Genomic DNA, 18,509 nt, shown 5'->3' with positions numbered 1-18,509 from the left:
TCAGCTTTTCCCTTAGGCTTCATCTTTTATCAACATTCCCCCTTTTCCCCTCTTCCTTCTTCCTTTCCCCAATTCCTTTGCCTCTTTCAGTTCCTGTACTTGACAGTGACCTTGGAACTTGGTTTGCACTGCATTGTTTCCAAAGATTTCTGTTGGTCTCCTTCCTGCTATGCCCAGGATTGCTTTTAGAAGTAACTTTCTGCAGCAAGTCTTCCTTTCTTTCCATTCACTTTATGTCCACTTCTAAGTTGTCCCTCTAATATAGGTTTTCCAGATAAGAGGATGCTCAGCTAAATTTGAATTAAATTAAATTCATATAAATAATAAATAATTTTTAGTATAAGTATGTCCCATGCAATATTTGGCATCATATATTTTTATTTGCTTCCAGTGTGCTCCCATCACACTCAGTACCTTGCATGTTCCATGTAGATGGGTTTTTCTTGTTACTGTTGTAATTTCTTTGCCTAGCATGGTGCCTAGAATATAATAGACACTCAAAACAAATTTGAATAATGGAATATTCTGGATGAATAGTGAATCCTTGCTCGATATTCCTAGAGGAACTCTCTTCCATAAAGTAGGAAATACTTATGAAAGATGTTCTTCGAAATGTAATGATCAGTTTAATCTTTCAGACTTTTACATAAGATTTTCCAAATGAAGCATGTCTCTACTTTTATCTAAATAGAACAAAAATAACTTATTGTTTTGGAAAACCATGAGAACATATATTTTCCAGTTTTGTTTTTTGCATGTGGTGGATTTTTTTGGATGAGTGCAGTGAGTTAGTAAGAGAATTATCTATCCCCATTGTGACCAGACAGATACTTTCTCTCTGTCCCTTTGCAGAGTCTGTTCATCACTTGAATCCATTTATTTATTTCTTTAATAGGGATAATGCCTAGAATCAGTATGTTTTAAGAACCTTTTACTTTCATATCATGAACTCTTTAAGCTTTCCCCAATTCACCTCCATCTCCTTGCTGATTCTAAGACCTTTTCCAGATATCCTCACTATTTTTTCTCGACTATATCTTGTTTGACTGGTTATGGATCAACGAGGGAGAGATTAATGGTAATCCAAAATAGTAACTATTAGTACCCCATTACCAACCTGATAATCCATTTACTGATTTGGTTTTTGTTAACATTAATTTCAGGCTAGAGATTTGACCGAAAGGTACCTGTACACTTACTTTTTTCAGAACTTACCTGTCCAACTGTGGTTGCCACTAGTCAGATGAGCCCTTGAAATATGACTGGTGCAACCAAATAACTGAATTTTAATTGCATTTAATTTTAATTTTAATTTAAAAATATTCAATTCAGTGACTAGATAACTTCTAAGTATGTTTGGAAAACTTGAGTTATGTGAATCTACTTTTTGCAACTAAATTTTTTGAAATTTAAGATCAAGTATTTCTGATAAAAAATTAGCATCTGAATTAAGATGTGCTGTAAGTATAAAATATACACAGGATTTTAAAAATTTAGTATAAAAATGTAAAATGTCTCAATAATTTTTATATTGATTATGAGTTGCAATTATAACATTTTGCATTATTGGGTTAATGCAATTATATTATTAAAATTAATATTTCTTTTGATTTTTTAGTTTTTAAAATGAGGCTAATAGGAAATTTAAACTATATATATGGCTTACATTATATTTCTATTAGACAATTCTGTTCTTGATTGTGCCTGGCCACAGCTTATTAAAAGTCTTAGAACAAGAACATAAGTTAACTAAAATATTTCTATTTTACTGCTTATTATGCAACCAAAGGGAAAGAAAAAAAATCACTTTCCTCTAAACGCAATTTAGTTAAGAATAAAACCCAGAGAACACATTATAACATATACCAGCAATTGCATTAAACAGTGTCATGCTGTTTTCAATCTCCATTTCTGCCTTTGCACATGCTGTTTCCTCTTCCTTTGTACATGCCCTGCTTCCTCCTCATCTTGTCCTTACAGCAGACTCATTCTCCTTCAAAACCTGCTCTTCACTGACAACCTTAGAATAGATTTTCCTTTTTTAATATGCTTATACATATTCTATTTATATATCATACTGTATTGCTACTGCCCTTAACCTTTTTATTGCTACACTTAGCGCATGACCTGGTACTTAGGCTGGCAAAAATATATTCGATGAATTGAACTGAACAAGATAAAACTCACTCTGGTTTGTCCTCCATGATGTTCCACCAAATTGTTTGCAATTTTCATCATCCATCAGGTAAATTATAAGGGTTTGTAAAATGACACTGAAAGCTTTTCATCAGCAAATTTCATGTTTCTAAAAAACTTACATTGAATGGAAAGCCAGTATGGTTCCTATAGAAATTATTGCAATTTTTCTTTAGATTTTATTTTTCTTATAACTGAGAAAAATAGGAAATGTTAGAACATGAGCTATTTAAAAATTATAATCATAATAGCAAGAAGTAGCATTGGTAGATTTTAGTTTCAAATGTTAGTCTGGTATCAAATCTTCAGAAGTAAATGGGTCTTGGCATTCCAATCAGCATCAACTGTAGTTAGGTTGCTATTTTTGTTTATCATGGGAGTTTTGGTTTCTACTGGGATAGCCTATCAAATAACATGGGCCAGTGGTTATTAGGAGAATCATTACCAGTACTTTTTTAGTTAATCAACCAGTTCTTCATTCCAGTACACCTATAAATGAAGTTGCCCATAGAAGAAACAATCAATTGTAAATCTAGTCTTGCAATTTGGAACATACGCCCTGGTGACTTCCTATTTGGATCTCATTTTTAAAATTTGCTTTTGGTATAGACACATTTTTGATTTATCTCTCCTGTTTAGCAGCCAAAGAGGCCTCTTGTTGAATAATTTAGTAGTTTTGTAGGATGACCACTCTTTTGAATCTCCCATGGAATGAATTTTAGTTATGCAAATAGCTTCTATTTTAAATCACCCATCCCAAATACATCCTGAATATTTACCGAAAATTGATCTAGCCCTTTTAGCATAATGTATTAATAAAAGATATATTAACAAAAAAGTATAATCTTTACATTTAGTAGTAAAGATTAATCATACTGTTTTCTGAGTTTGGGAAATTACTGTGACTTTTTGTAACCTCCTGCTTGTGTTTATTTATGCATGTGCTTTCTTGAGTTCCTTATTTATATAAGACTTGCACAGGTTTTTGGAGTTGGAAGGTTTTCCTTCACTGGCCAGTTCTCTTTCCTCAACTCCTTTAAAAAATAAGTATGAAATACTATTCTATGCCAAATTTCGATCTAAAGACTTCATATACATTAATCTATTTAACTATTATAATAAACCTATGTAGAAAGTTATTAGTATTCCTCACATTTTTCAGATGAGGAAACTGAGGCAAAATGGTGTTAAATTTCTTTCCAAGACTGCAGATAGTAAATAGCAGAGCTAGAATTTAAACTCAGATAATCTATACTCTTAAACCTCACTATGTACCATCATTCAAAATGAGTGTGATTGCTACTTGCAAGATTACTTTAAAGGTGGTCAAACATTTGAAAGGTTTTTGTGGAGTAATGGGATAACAAAACTTCCTCCACAAAACACCATCTTTTTCTTAACATTTGTTGGACTGTGTTGTGAACTAACTCCTCAAAGGCAGAGATCATGTCATTTGTCTTTCTTTTATCCACAGCACCTAGCATACCTTGCATTACTGTTTATTCTCAAATAAATTTAGTTTTGGGTAGTGGAATGGACAATAGTTATATAATTCCTTTGAACTAGTAGCTTTAGTCAATGAATCTATCATTAGTTAGCGACTGATTAAAAGCTTTTCTGTACTGCATTGTCTATCGCTTTTACTTCACTTCACTAGTTTCCATGGAATACCCTCTAAATACCACAGCCTGTTTTGTCCACAGTCAAATTTGTTCTTGTTTTTTTTTTTTTTATTCAGATTCTTTGTCTGTGGGGAGTAATAGAGGCTGTAATCAATATACAATAACAATAATACAAATGTAAACAGGATTATGAGTTGACCTAGAAAACTTGCCTTTGGTTACTCAACTTCTTTAAATTTTTTTAGAGATAGAGGTTTGATTCTTGCCAAGACTTTTCTGGTGGTTCAACTATAGAAGCAAGAGAAAAGGCAGAAGGAACACAGGAAAAGTGGAGAGAAAAGCATTTCACAGGATCCAGAGTACCTCAAGTGTTAACCTATCCCAATAGTATAAATATTGCCTTTATACTATTTAACACATTACATATATATGTTTATATTTACAAGATGTGAAAATACAGATTTAAACTATAGTTAAGATGGATATGGGGAATCCTGGTGAGTAATCATTTTTCAAAATAATTTCTAAGTTTATACAAAGATAAATCAAAAGACTTTTATTATTATACTTTTATTTATAATCTGTATTGTTTCATTTTAGTTCTTAGGTTGTTATCTTTTTATCCTTATTTTACAAAAGAGAAAGCAGGTCCAAAGTGACTTGTTGTGTGTCTAATCACTAATTAGTGGTCAACCTGAGACCACCCACATCATGAATCTGCCAGCTTCTGCTCTGAGTTCTCTCCCCCATATTGTGTTCTACTTCAAAGAGTCATGTTCTGGCACTTAAAATAGCATATTCTTCTACATCAAATTATATGATTTCTTGAAAATTTCATGACTTGAGAAACAAAAGATGAAAAACGTATGACAAAATAGACTCACGTTGTATCCTTTCCAAAATCCTCCTATTCTCATGATTCCTGACTTAAAACACAACAACCACTACACTTGCTAGATGCTTACTAAGTACTAGACACTATTGAGTATATTATACATATTATCTCTTTAAAGAGATTTACGGTTAGGGAATCTGAGGCATCATCATTTTATGAAAAATGAAGCCAAGGCTCAGAAAAGTTAGGAGGCTTCCTCAAGATCACATAGCAAAGAAGTGGTGGAACTAAGCTCCTTATGATTCCAGCCCCATGCTTCATCTAGCTGTTATGAATTCTCCTAGCAATCAACATTTTTTCTAAACTACTCTAGAGCTGAATAAACATTCAGAAAATAAGGTGATGATATATCAATAACCCATTTGTCATAAGCTATAGGTAACATAAAACATCTCTCTCAGAATTTTTGGCTGTCTCCTTTCAGATTTCTCTGTCTACATTTTAATATTTTTTTAGTTCTTTTATTGCCTCGAGTTCTGTTATACTATCACTAACTCTTCTCTTTAATATCCCTTCTATACCACATTCTCACCACTCCCTACTTTTCCTCCTAAACCTCTTCCTACTTTTTCTCTATTAATCAAAAATGTGTAACTGAAGTATGCTTCTACAATTACAGATAATTTAATAATTAATAATATTCTGATTTCTATTCATAAATTTAAAAGTAGATGAATAGATCATATATTTCCTTAAGCATAAAAGCTCTTCAACCCCCCACCCCCAAATAATTATTAACTTTTGTGGCCCCTTAATTGCTATTATTCTGTTTTTTTCTCCTAGAAACTAAACAGATTCCTCTTAGCCGTTAATATTTGATGTTAAATTTCTGTATTGCATAAATTAAAGCTATTTTTATACATGTTTAAAAGGCTGATTCTTAATAACAAAATTACTTTTGTTGTACTTTGAGTTTTTCTTCTATATTTTTCTAACTTTTAAGCATGTTTTTTAGTTTTATTAAAGTGCAGTAAAGTATCCTAGTGCTAAAAAACATTCTTATATACCTTGTGCATTAATAGTACTTGCCCTCTCCCCTTCTTGGGGGCTTGAAAGTGGCTTTGTTTTGAAAGAATTTGGAAATGGGGTCAGAATCCAAGGTTTCACTACTATAGCAATGAAAAATGTTAAACATCCAATGTTGCTATAGTGACAACCAGTTGCTTTACCAAATGCATTTACTATTACATTCTGGTCAGTTTTTTAAATATCCTCATCTATATGAATGTGCAAAAAGAAGAGAAAGAATTCAAAATCATTTAAGAAAGAAAAAAGCTTTTCAAGAGATGAAAGCAATTTGTTTCACTGTCCATTTTTTAATAAGAAACCCAGAGTCCACAAAAAGGTTATAAGGGAAATAGAAATTCTCATTTTTATTTGAAAAAGTATTCTTCCTATTTGCAGTCAGGGAAATTGAAGCATTGAGTTTAAAGCATGTCTATATTGTCATTTCATGCTATTTCAAGCCATATTTTTCTGATCTTCTGAACATAGAGAATCTTGCCATATTGAAATGGAAAATTTTTTTTTTTTTTAAGTAGTAGCACTTGAGGGCACATGTCTGCCAGATAGCTGAGCTCTAGACAAAATTATTAAGGCAGGAAATAATTTATTCTAACCCCTTTGATTATCTTTCTTCTCCTTTCAGCAGCCTCCTCCCCTTGCTGACAAAACGTTCTCATTATAGTAACTCATCAAGCCTCTCCCCTTCCTGTAACTTAACTACTGACTTTGGCTTGTACCTTTCTCTTTCTCTTCCCATAAGTACTTCCACTAAGCTAACGCTAGAGAGGACAGGAGCCATGCCTACTTTCACCATGGAAAATGTAGTTCCTAGCACAACGCCTCGAGATAGTAATAAACATTGAATGAATGACTTTCTATCAGACCATGTCCTTTGTTTTAGTCTAAGATTCTACTAGATGACTCAAACATCAAATTCAAAGTAAGGTGTGAATAGGTAGCAATCACCTAATAGGTCACTTTTCTCAAAGTACAATCTACTTTAGAAATGACTGATATTTATAGATTCATTTAGAAGGTGGTTGCTGGGAAGTCAACATGCAATTATTCTACAGAAGCAGTATGTTAAATGATAGTTAAGTTTCTGGGTTAACCAGCACAAATACATGAAATGCCAGTTGTGCCTGAGCTATAAAAACGATAGTACCACTTCCATAATTTAATGTCTTTCACAAAATTATTTCAGTTATTCAAAATGAACTTCCATTTCTATTTCAGGATTTTAAGAGTTTATCTCCATGCCAATTATGATAGTTCTGGCAACAGACAACATCCTTAGGTATCAATATGCATTGGATAAGCAGGATAATGTTTCCTGAAAGATGTCAATGTCCTAATTCCCAGAACATATGAATATATTACCTTACATGGCAGAACAAACTTTCCCCATATAATTAAGGATATTGAAATGGGGATAGGTTTCTAGATTATCTTGGTGGTCCCAATTTTATTATAAGGTTCCTAGTAAGTAAAAAGAGGAGGAGAAGATGTGTCAGAATGATGCAGTGTGAGAACACTTGACCAGATATTGCTGGCTTTGAAGAGGGAGTAAGAGAACCATGAATCAAGAAATGTTGATACCTTCTAGATGCTGGAGAAGGCAAGGAAATGAATTTTAACACGGTGGCTTTAATTTTGGAATTTTGACCTCTAGAACTGGAAGAGAATAAATTTGTATTGTTTTAACCCACCTATTTTGTGTTAATTTGTTACAGCAGCCGTAGGAAACCAGTGCAACTTCCACATATAAAGAAAAGGAGATTTCAAAGAGCAGTGGTTCTGACTTTGACTTGGCAGACTTCCATGTAAAAATCTTCCCTTGGCCAGTACAGCTATCCTTATTTTCTAGTGAGCAAAAGAACTCCAATAATATTGAAAATGTACAAAGTAACAATAAAAATGAGAAATAGTCATCATTAAAAGACAAAAAAAAAAAACCAGCAAAAGTCAAAATTTTATAAATAGATCATTAAGTTAAAAGCAATCAAAAACCATAACCAGGTCAAACCAACACAAATGATTCAATAAAAATGATCTACATATGCCTGTACACAAAAAGACAATTTATAGTATTGCTAGGCATTATATGAAGTCTCACTGAACTCGGGATCTGCTAATTTTAGTTTATGAGCATCAGTTTTTATTAACCCTTAATAACTCACTCTGTGGGGTACTCAGAATTAGCTCTTATCCATATGAAAAATTAAAGCCTTTGAAATAGACCCTTACAAACTAGAAAACAGCCCTTAGTTTTGGAACACCTCTGAGACAAACAACAGGAGACTAAACTTTGAGAAACAGTGCTTAATCATTCTTCCTGCAAGTTTCGTATAATGAGTTAGAGAGGAGTTGCCCATGGTGTAGATAAGGTGAGGAACTGTGAAGAGAGGTTAAAGGTAGCTGAAAAAAATTTTTAAAATTTTGATTTCTGAGAGATGATCCCATTCATTAAATAGGTAATTATAAATTGATGCTTTTTCTTGGAACACTTAGTTTTGAACTTTTGTTTTTTTTCATCGATAAATCTTTTAAAATGTATCTCTAGAAAGTAGGGAATATGATGTTATCACAATTTATACAATTAACAATTATTACAATCAGATCATTATTAGTGATACAATGCCAGATAAAAATAATGTGTTTGTGATGCTTTATTTTATAAAAGCTCCACAGAAAACTGATAATAGATATTTTAAATATTAAGATGGGAGCCACTAAATCACAGGAATGGAAGGTTCTCTACAGGTTATCTTGTTCCAATAACTGAACGTTTTATCCCACCTCTCCAGCACCACTAAACTTTCCCTTTTCTGTCTGAGTTTCCCCAATTCCTTTAATTCTCATAACAAGATTTCAAGCCTCTTTACACCTTGGTCCTTCAGAAAACTTTTAGTATTCTTCTTTAAAATGTAATATGCAGTATTATAGCTATGAAATGGATATCTCCCTAGAGAGTAATCAAACCATCATTTTCTATTCTATTAATGAATTCTAAGATTACTTCAATCTGTTGTTTATCTATTTTGATTGCTATGTTTATTCTTTCAGCAATTTATTGAGGATCTAGTATGTGAACAAATCAAACAAAAATCTCTACTCACAGAGTTTATACTCTGTGACCTATATCATTGACATATAAATGTATAAATCCTAAATTTATTTTGTATTTATTTTGAAATCTCATCCAGGTTTCTGCCAGCTTTACACTTCCTATAAGCCACTTTTTGTCTGTGTGATGTCTGCCTCTGCCTCTCCTCTCTTCTGAAAGCATTTTTAAAGATTTTGTAGCTTTCGATGTGTATGGGTTACCTTTCTTTTATAAATCTTTAAATGGAAACAGTTTTAATCCACATTTTGCATTTGTCATTTAACTCAAAATTATTTACTATTTCCTTCCTGAAAATAATAACATCAAACAAATGAGCAGAACTATAATGAGATGTTTAGGGAAAAAAAAAGAACAGCAACAAAAAAACAAAAGACACACACACAAAACAAACAACCTCGGCCCTTTGAGAATGATGAAAAACAAATTATGCACAAATGGAAGAACCTAAGCATTGCTTTGTAGTTAATTGCCAAAATAACAACAGCAGTGCATTACTAAGGACAATTAGTAAGAAGCACATTACCCACCATCCTCTATTTTGGCCAATTGTTTTTACTTGTTTTACATTCATGCATGTGGACTTTGGACATTATTTTAAATTATGCCGTAAAGAAAGCCAAACATGATTTTTGTTTTATGTAGAAAACAAAATGGTCTTGCAGCATCACTGACTAAAGTCATAACTGTTATTTCAAGGCACTTCTCAAAAGCACGAGGTACTACGTTTGCTGGGAACAAGGATACCTAAGGTCATCTGATTCAACATAAACTAATCTACAGGGAGCTTCACAACTAACAAAGGAAGGGCCCTGTTTACATTCTAACATGACTGGTCGTATTTCTTCCTCCCCCCAAACAAATCTTTTTTATTTTCCTTCTTCATTATTTTTAAAAAACGATTACATTCCATCTCCTCTGTGTTCCAGTGGTTCTCAATGTCTTTTGCCTGTAGAAAGGAATGATCCCCAAATAATCTCTCTTTTCCAAACCATTCTGTTCGCTGCTGTCAAGATTCTCATCTTGAAGCATAGGTCCCCTCTTGTCACCCTATTCCTCAAGAACCTCTACCTCTTATCCTGCTTCCTATTGTTTGTTTGTTTGTTTCCATACTAACATCTCATTTACAACTTCTGAGTGTTAGGAGGTAATTTTTGTTTTGTTTTCTTACCACAGCTAAGCTCTTTGTCCCTGTCATGTGGGGATTTTTGTCTCTCTATATTGTTTGCTTAGGGGAGAAGGAGGTGAGGGAGGATGAGGATCTATGTGTTTTTAGGCTGTGCTACATTATAATGAATGAGTAGGTTCCTGTCTCTTTGGCAGAAAGGTAGATTATAGTATCTTGGACAAGCACTGAAAGTTAGTGAGAAGAGTAGACAGGACAGTAGAGTCTGTCTGACAAGAAAAAAAACCTCATGGACATGAGGAGGAGGAATAAGAAATGGCGAAGAAACAGCAGGCAGAGTTGGGGATCTGGTAAGTAGTAAGCTGGACCTCATTAGACAAATAGATGTCAGGATCACAGCAACACAGGATTTATAGTAGAGGCTATATAAAAAGTGGATTTGAGCCATTTCTCTAAGCATAATTAAATAAGCTTCATTAGGAAAAGCAGTACAAGATACTTTACAATCAGTGGTTCAATTAGAAATTTAATTGGATATTTCTTAGCCATTAATATGCAAGTTTAAAATCATATGCATTTATTGATTATTTTTTGTTGTTCCTGTGGAGTAGTTATGTGTGGTGAAGATATTACTGGATATAGATTAAAAGAGATGTAGGTTTGTGGAAGATTATATTCTCTAACAATGGCCCCAACAATATCTCCCATGCCCCATGCTCTTCTGCAGTGTGATCTTGCCACTTCCCCAGTAAGAAAAGGATTCTATTTCTCCTTCTTGAAAGTGGGAAGGTCCTGTGGCTACCTTGACAAACAAACAAACAAACAAAAAGCAAAACAAAAAACAAAAAACAAAACCAAATAGTAACAGCAATGAAAACAGCCGAAGTCATGCTATGCCAGTTCCAGATATAGCCCTTAACTGGCTTGGCAGCTTCCATTTCTGCCTCTTGCAAGGCAGCGCCCACATAAGAAGTGTGGCCCCTCTGATACTACCAAGCATGTGAGAAGTCCAAATGTGGTAGAGAGGTGACAGAGGAGATAAAACATGATGTGGAAATGGAAAGATGCCAAGAGGAACTGTGGCGGCAGACATGTGGGTGGAAGTTGAATCCTTACCATCTACCTGCGCTGATGCTTCATGTATCAGAAACAAACCAAAAAGCCAAATCCACGAAAGTAGGGAGAGGGAGATACTACAGTGGTCTATACCACTAAATTTTGACATGTATTGTTATATAGCAATAGATAACCAAAATAGGGTTCTTGTTCCAATTCTGTCATTTATCAATTCAGTGACTAAAGAAATTCTTTGTCTACCTTTATGAGATGTGGATGCTGATCCTTGCCAATCTACCTCATGTACTTGCTATGGTGTTCAAAGAATAGGTAAAGGAATTGTAGAGGCAAGATATTATTATCGCTCCTTGAAAAATGTCTATGTATCTATAACACTTATTTCTGTGTGCCTGTCTAGGTATGTTTTCAGAACATCATGATCATTCTTTCCAATAATTAACATGAATATTTGAAATTTGGTCACTGTGTTCTTTTTGCAGCCCTTCTGGTAGCTTTTAATTTAGGGGAATCGTCTTTCATTAAATGCAGAAATTACCCTATTATGTTATTTGAAAAACAATCTTTCAATTACTAGCATTTTCCCTTACAATTATATTTTACATTTCAGTTGAATATGATTTAAAAGCATCCCTATATTTTAAGTCATCAAAATGATTTTCCAGTCATTTGAACAAATCATAAAGCCTTAAAGGAATGCTATGACTCATTGTTTCTTGACTAAGGTAATTTGAAAGAGGAAATAAAAATCAATTGTGCTTCTCTAAATAATAGAAAAGCAAAAGAGAAATAAAAAAAGCAATAAAATTATATTGGCTATTTGTTTTTATTTCCATAGAGTAAGCATATTTTGAATTTACAGTCAGCTAAGAGACTTAATCTGCAGAATTGGTCAATAATATAGTTCAATCAGTCTTAAACTTTGAGGCATTCTGGTTAATAAATGAAGGGCTGACTTTTCAATAATAATTCCCATAATTGATAACCTTATAATGTTGAATGAAGGCTAAATTTCTTCAAGTAATAAAATAGAAAACATTGTCCAAATAAAATTTCAAAACTTTGCTACTTCCAACTATGGTTTCTTTGAATTAAGTAAGTGTTCTAGTCAATAATCTGGTTAATAAAAGTTTTCATAGAGAGGTAGTGTAGGTTAAAGAAAATAGTTCTAAATTCTGTCCTGATCTAATCTTCTTACTAGTTGTATGTCTTTAGGCAAGGTATACAACCTCTAAGCCCCACTTTACTCAACTCATAAAATGGAGATTATGATATCTGTATGCTGAGGGTTATGATGGTCAATGAGAAATGTCTGTGAAGTACTTATCATTATGCTTTATGTCTCAGGGCTTTAATTGGAATTTGTTGCTTTGATATGTATGTTGGAGGGAGAACTGGCCATTTTGCTGCCTGTGTCACTATTATCAGCTTTCTCATTTTTATAATCACTGTTATCCATCTCACTCTCATCACTTGTTATTGCTATTGATGGTTCAGAGGCAGACCCCATCTTCGCCAGAGACTCCTGCAAGGATAACTTCATATTTTATCTTTACTTATAGACTCCTTTTTCTAGATGAGCTTCCCTTGAGCTTGGTTAGTAGAAACTTGAATCCTGCCCAATTCATCCCCACACATGGGCTTCCAGAGGTTGAGACAACCAATGCTGCTTCCCTCTACCCTGTCCAGCAAACACAAAATGCACTTCTTTGAGACTCTTAATTCTAGTGTCTCTTATTTGACAATCCCAAAGTCTGTAGGCACACATCAACAGGACTCCAAGTGACTTGTCCCTCCTCATGGTGGACTTGCCAATAGGTGCAATCCCTCTCTTAAAGCCTTAGGGGCATCACATCTAAAAATTCCGGATAGCTCGTAGAGGATTTTCTACATGGCAGTTCTTCTTTTGGTATCCACTAGTTTTTACTCCGAAGTCATCTATTATATCAAGTTAGAGATCAGATCTGGGGCTGTGAAGACAGCCTAGGTAAAAGATGTTTCTTCTTCTTCTTTTTTTTTAAAAAATTAATTTATTTGGGGGGTGACAGTGGTTAACAAAATCCAGTAAGTTTCAAGTGTACAATTTAACAGTAAGGTATGTATATATTGCATTGTGTGTTCCTCTCCTATAGATAGAGTTCTTTCTGTCACTACATATTAGACCTTTTTTATCCCTACTACCTCCCTCTTCCCCACTACCCTCCGGTAAACACCTGTCTATAGTCCATGTCCATGAGTTTCTGTTCGTTTATTATTTTAAGGTTTATATTCCACATGTAAGTGATATCATGTGGTTTTCAACTTTTTCTATCTGGCTTATTTTGCTTAGCATGATTATCTCGAGGTCCATACACATTGTTGCAAAAGGCAATATTTCATCTCTTCTTATGGCTGAGTAATATTCTATTATATATGTACTACAGCTTCTTCTTTGATTTGCCTTTCTAACACAGCTAAAAATAAACCAGGACAAAAAAAGAGAAAGAAAGCAGTGCCTTGAATTTTCTTCCACTTAAGAGAAAACATTTCAGCAAACAGGCCACACATATTTGCATCTTTAAAAAATTAAATCGGTCTATGGCCATGTCGCCCTGAACAAGCTTGATCCCATCTAATCTCAAAAGCTAAGCAGGGTCGGGCCTGGGTGTACTTGGATGGAAGACCACCTGGGAAGACTAGGTGCTGTAGGCATAAAAATACATACATACATACAGACATACATACATACATACCTATATACATAAGGGATTGTAAACTGACAAGGTTCTTGCAATCTGTGAGGTCGACCAAGGGTTGCCTCACCTAAAAACCAATAGAAATAAAATAAACATAAATAAATAAAATAAAAAATTAAATCGATGCATTAATCAAATAAACCTCCACTAAGCTGTGAAATAGCAGAGCTACAAATCTAAGATGTTCAGAGGTAAGACTGAGTCCTTGATTTTAGATAGATTTAACCTGGCAAATACCCTTTGTATATGCAGCCTCTACTACTAAAAACACATGATGGTCAAAAATGCAATTTATTTTACCAAATGATACCAGAACAAAACATAAAATACTGTTTTTAAGAATGCTGAAATATTATCATTAAATGTTTACAGAGCATCCACAGGATGAACTGTATTATTATGTACTTTGGGACCACTGTAATTTTAATTTTAGCAATCCTTGCCTCACAAAATTTAGAATGAGATAAGCAAAGAAGCAGGTAAACATTAGGTATAATATATTAATTTATTTAATATTAAGTATAAAAATTATTTATTAGATCACTGAGCAAAGCTACTATTTAAAAATTAGGTTACTTCATATTATTTTCCTTAATCTTTAAATAGTACTCTAAATTAAAAAGCCATAGAATTATATTCGGAAAGAAATATGTAACTTAAAATGTTTAAATTAGAAAGAGAATCAAAAATAAAAACTAAGCCTTATATATAGTGCTATTATGGGCCTGGTATTATCCAACAACACCATGTGGGACAAAGACAAGCTGAGCTGAGCACTGCCCACCACAGAATATGAGCAGTAAAATTGTTTTACACCATTAAATTTGAGGTAGTTGTGTAGCAATAGGTAACTAATAGAGATAAGAGTCTTGCCATCCTATGAGGACCTGTGTGGTAGCCAGCTGGCCTTTTTTCAGATGACACCTTAATGCCATGTCCCTTTTCATTCACATTGTGATGCTATTATTCTCCAGAAATATTGACTGCACCTAGGCCCCCATTTAAGAATTGAAAATGCTTGAAGTAGAATGTGCAAGAAGAAACCATTTTCATTTATTAAGCATCCAGGCATTCACATGCAGATTTCTCACTCCTGCTCAGAGAGATCACTGTGATACAAAGGAAGTTCATAAACAGGAATTCCGGGCCTGGCCACTGGATTTGAGTGTCTCTTCTTTGACTCAACAGAACCAGTAAGTCCAGATCCCCCCTATTCCCCATAAGATACCCTACAGTCTTTTTTTTCCTCCCTCAAAGACATAGATTGTCATAACTCTTGGCCATTTGTAAATGTAGCCTGCTTAAGGCCAGAGATACTGGCTGAGCAGAGCAGAGTTGAGGAATGACAGTTTACAGCAGCTGTTGATCTAAATTCTCTTATAGGATCACTGGTTTCTATCCTTTAGCCCTCTCCTTTCCACTAAGGTCCCAACTCAGCATTGTATAAATTCCTTCGATATTCTCCGTCACATGGAATTTATACTATTTGCCTCTGCTTCCTTTTACTCTCCCAATGCTACATTAATTACAGTTGCAGGATCCAGGAGGGCACTTAAATTATTGAGAGGGATAATTATACATCAGTAGAATGTTTTATGACTGATGATCTCCATTTTTATTTCCAAATATAAATAAACTGATCTCTGCATATTTTCTTAAGTCATGCTATTTCGGTGAGGATGCATGCTTGGGGAACTGATGAGAAATGGTAATTGTACCAAATTTACCAGGTGCAAAAATATTAAAGTAGTATTCTGCATGATATCTGAGTGTTTGCCAACATGGAACATTATCTAGGGCTGGATACATATACAAAGGTGGGAGATTGAGAAAAATTTTTGGACTTCCTTCACTCAAAGATTTACACATTTTCTACACTGCAGTTTGTAAAATAAAATATTCAATAGATTTGAAAGACTTGTAGACTGCTAAGAGCTCTTACCCCTTTTATAAAACTGCTCTACGGTTCTGTAATCTGGTTGTCTGACCTCATGTGTGCGCAGGAAATCTGGGCTTCATTCTCCATCTGACATCAACTTGAGAGCTGTGGGTAAAGGAACAAAAGGAGTTCTCACCTGTGCAGGGCAATATGGAAACCAAGAAACTGACTAAGGCTCAAGGCCCTAAGAGAGAGAGAGTAGAATCCAAAACTGGGGCCAAATCGAAAGTGTTAGTACCAGAGATCAGGCAAAATCAAATCTGGAGACACTCACAGAAGCAGCTAGATGCTCAGTGAGTTCAAGGAGAACAGGGAACACATCTGATTTTCTTGATATTACACCTCAAGCGTAGTATAGTGATGGCACACATTAGAAACTCAAGAAATGGTTGTTGAAGGGCAGGCAGAAATGGGCATTTGTAAGTTTGGGGAGTAGAAGAGAACACTGCCCCTTCTTTTTCCACCTCTTTTCACACTCCCTCACCTTCCACGGCCTTCCCAATCTTAGTCTGACTTGAGGAATAGAACAGTGGGCTCCAGGTCAATGCCTAATACAACCACAAGTTCTCATTTCCTGCCAATAATTTACTCATGCATTTATTTGTTCAATTATGTATCGAATTCTAATCATAAACCTATAAAATAAGATAGGAAGGAAATATAGAAAATCAGTGGTTTCGAGGAAAGTAAAAAAAGAAAACCACAGTTGAGACAAATTACCCAGTCCCTGGTCCAGCTGTTCTGATTCTCCCTCTCCTTTATCCACCCCTACCGGCCCCAAAAGAAAAAAAAAAAAGAGAGAGAGAGAAAAAGAAATGATTGTTGAATGAATAAATAAATAGACGAGGAACTGAGAAACTCATGGCTCATGATTGAGCTTAAGAGGGAATGTTTAGGGCCAAGCCAAAGCTGAACTGTGTAATAGGCAAAGTTCTTCTTTGTTCCATCAATTCCATCCCCCAAAGTAGAACTGGATACTTTTCAGCTTTAAAATTTTATCTCTAATTGTAGAATGTGTAGCAAGGCCGTATAGCATGTTGGAAAGGCAGTGGAAGATAGCTACTGCTGAAATCAAACAAGAAAAAAGGGAGGAGACAGAGACACTTACTGAACATTTTCCATTGCCAAGCATGTCACATACATTGCTTGATTTAATTCTCACATTCTGTGGGAGGTACAACTATTATCACAATTTCAACAGTAAAGAAACCAGTGCACAGAATGTTTAAGTAACTTGCTCAAGCTTATTCAGCGTTTAAACTGCTCTCTATGGCAGAACTGGGAGTCAAATCCAGGCCTGTCTGACTTCGGAGCTGAGTTCTCAACCTCTACCTTAGTGTGTTTCCTGGCTTGCTCACTGATAATGATTGGTTGCAGTGTCTATTAAAAATGTGAGTTCCCAGGACCTGAATCTAGAACTTACTAAATCAAAATTTGCAAGAGGTCCTAGATTTTGTATTTTTAACAGGCACCCAAAATAATCTGTTTTTGGAAGCAAGATTGAGAAACACTGCCTGACAGTGAATATTCCTGGTAGACATCCCATTATAAAAAGCACTGGTTGGAGCTTCAATATTTCACTTATCAATGGAAGACATTTAGATGTTTTAAACTATTCAGTAATTTTCTTTGTAAAACTCCTTAGAAACAAGAATACATATTAATTTATGCATGTAAAAGAAATGTGAACCGATTTGTTAGAAGTTTCTTTTAAAAGGAGCTATATATAGTTCGAATTCCAATTAATGTTTCATAACGTAAAAGAGTGGTTTGTCTCTAAAAGGAAAACATTAAGGTTAATTGGTTTTTTAAATCTTAAAACCCTACAGGGAAAGACTTTTCTTGATTAAAAAATTTAAATTCATTTTATAGCATACATTTTGGTCATGGTTAGGGAAGGAGTAATTAACTTCCCATGGAAGATTCACTAATTACCATTAGACTAAAATCAGGTTCAACAAGCCTTGAACTTAGAAGAAATGTAAAAATATTTGTCAGGTGCAATGGAATCTAACACCATAACTACTAGGATGATGTTTAATGTTTATGTCTAATTCTTGTTTTAAGATTGCTCCCACAGATTTCTTGAGTTTTTCATGAATAGTTTGCTATCTTAGATTTAGTTTCATTATGCTTACGGAAGTCTTTAAAATTAAAAGATTCAGTAATTGAAAGGAAACTTTATCCTGGAACCATGGGTTTCATAAAATTATTTAACACATAATCTGCAGTTTTACTTAATTAATGTTCATTAGGTAGATTGGTTGATGAAGCAACACCTAAAATTTCATCATTTTATAGTTTCCAAAACTTCACATCACTTATTTTGAAACTCTGTATTCATAGTGAAAAGAGCATTATGTTTTGAGGATTATTTTCTCTGGAAAAAAATATACATATAAATCAATTAAAATCTGTATATTCGCTAAATTGCTACAGTTTTTGACAAAAGCTGTATTTCATAACTTACATTATGAAAGCATGAGAGCCTGTAACACCGGATGAAGTAAAATCTTAATGGTTAGAAAGGGGACAAACCACTAGTTCATTTGTTCTTGGCAATTTGTCTTCTGTTAAGTATGAAGATTAAATTTTGTCATTGAGGGGCTTTTCTCTTTTTTTCTTCTATAGTGGGCAGAAAGGGGCAAATTCAGGCAGGTCCAGAATTTCGGGAAAGCACTTCAAATGCCAGAGCATCAGACTGAGATTGTTAACAATTCTGTTTAATGACTTAAGAGGAAAGCTTCACTGGGGGCCTGAGCATTAAAATATTTACTGAGAGAGATCTCTGAT

General features: G+C 34.2%; 1 pseudogene; it reads left to right on the top strand.

Moving 5' to 3' along the window:
- Positions 1–13,615: 13,615 nt before the first annotated feature.
- Positions 13,616–13,733, top strand: LOC118603337 (annotated as a pseudogene).
- The last annotated feature ends 4,776 nt before the right edge of the window (positions 13,734–18,509 follow it).

Source organism: Rousettus aegyptiacus, unplaced genomic scaffold (genome assembly GCF_014176215.1).
Source record: "Rousettus aegyptiacus isolate mRouAeg1 unplaced genomic scaffold, mRouAeg1.p scaffold_m13_p_5, whole genome shotgun sequence".
Classification (NCBI taxonomy): domain Eukaryota; kingdom Metazoa; phylum Chordata; class Mammalia; order Chiroptera; family Pteropodidae; genus Rousettus; species Rousettus aegyptiacus.
This window is presented reverse-complemented; position numbering and strand designations above follow the sequence as displayed.